The following is a 2,106-nucleotide window of genomic DNA, read 5'->3' as shown; positions in this document are numbered from 1 at the left end:
ATATATATATATATATATATATATATATATATACACGTCATAACATTAAGATATGAATTTTATATTTTTCTCTACATATTATCTTTATCTATTATCACTTTTACAGATGTTACTTGTATTTTTTAATCTCTACACTTTAATATGCACATTATTTTACTACTACATATTTGCAAATGACTACTATCTCATTTTATTTTATTCTCTTCCACGTCTTAATTCTATATATAAATAAAACGATAAATTTTCATATCCTTTAAACTCAAGATTTATTTTGGATACATTTATATAAGACTTATCTTTTTTTTTAACACATAAAATTGCCATACTCTTTTAGCGCATTTATTTATTTATTAATTTTTTCTTACCGTATGATAAACATACTACTATAATTTTATCTAATAGATACATAGGTCATACCTTGTATTTTACTCTTTTCTTAAACTGATAAAATTTACTTACCATTATTTTAAAGCAAATAAATAACTAATTTTTTCTAATTATATTTTCCTAAATTGAGTTTACAGACTATCTTCGGATATGCTCTGAGGAATGCTTAATATCTTCCCTTCGAATAACCAAAACCCTTACTCAGAATCTCACTGATTTCGCAAATCAAAACAGGGTTTACATTCACATATTAAAAAAATGTTTTTTCTCATATTTTCCTTAAAATTTAGGTGGTGACTCTAACACAAAACAATTTTTTTCAAAAATTAAAGTGTCAACCATATTATGTTGTGAACTGTTTCGGCTAGTTCAAAATAGGCGTCCGACAGCTTGGCAACTCAGCTAGGGAACTTACTTAGATTTTAACCTTAGAAAACTTAATTTTGAAATAATACTTGTGATTACTTGTTTATTTCTGTTTATTTGTTTTTTCGAATTGCTATATTATTTTGACTGAAAGGTCGCAAGTGAAATCCAAACTTGTGTTCCTTATTTGTTTTAAAACACTATTTGTTACTGTTTTCTCTACACTGTCATTTGCACTTTCTATCGAGTCTTTGGCCGTACACGCACACACTGTACACGTGAGGGGTGTTCCTGCACTCCTTTGAAACTCTCTTTGGATTCCTTAATTTCAGAGTTGATGCAATTAAGATAGTGCACCTTTTCGCAATTACTCAATCCACTCCCAATTATCTAGGAAAAAATCTTACTCTTAAAATAGATCGTGTTGCATAGCCTTAGGCAAGATAATATACGGTATTGTCATTGCGTTTAGGAAACCACCTAAATGTCAATGAGTTTCTTTTTTAAAACTCGACGACATACACTTTGTGTGAAATTAATATAAATTATCCAAACTAAACACTTAACAGATTTGGAGCAAATAAACGCATCATACCCCTTTACCTTTCTTTCAGATGCAAATCAACCAAAACTTTCCTAATATCAGAATGATGACTGAGGTCCCCCAAACTTTGAAAGAGTGGTGAGGAAACATTCGACTGGCATACGAAAATGAGGCTATGCCACACTTGGGGTCATTAACTGATCTATTGAATGTGGAGGCAAAAAAGTCACTCATTACTCTGATGATTGAATTTTGACAACCAGCAACAGTGACTTTCCAGTTCACAGATTTTGAAATCACACCAACACTGAAAGAGATAAGTCAAATTGCTAATTTACCATTGGCTGGCAGAGCACCCTTGGCCCCGCGCACTATATCGGGAATAGATTTTCTCCAGTCTTTGGGTTTCAGGGTAGGCCCATGTTTGCGAAGAGTTGATGAGGAATGGGTCAAGTTGGATTATTATATCAAAGGTTCGATCGTCGAGATAGCTATGATACGTTCCAACAAGAATTCTTCAACTCTAGGGTTGGTTGGGAAAGGCACAGGACTATTGTTTTCGTGATGGCCTTTTTGGGTATTATGATCTTTTACAAAGAAAAAGGCTTGTGTCAACATCAACCTACTGCCTATGGTTATCTTCATGTTTAGAGGACCCGTTAGAGCGATCATTGTGCCCATGATCTTGGCAGAAATATTTCGATCATTATCCCTCTGCTCTAGAGGATATGATCATTTTAAGGAAAGTAACATGCTGCTACAAATTTGGGTGTTGGAACACTTCTATCAAAGACAAACAGAAAATGGCG

This window comes from Solanum stenotomum, chromosome 11 (assembly GCF_019186545.1).
Source record: "Solanum stenotomum isolate F172 chromosome 11, ASM1918654v1, whole genome shotgun sequence".
Taxonomy (NCBI): Eukaryota; Viridiplantae; Streptophyta; class Magnoliopsida; order Solanales; family Solanaceae; genus Solanum; species Solanum stenotomum.
Note: the sequence above shows the minus strand (reverse complement) of the source record.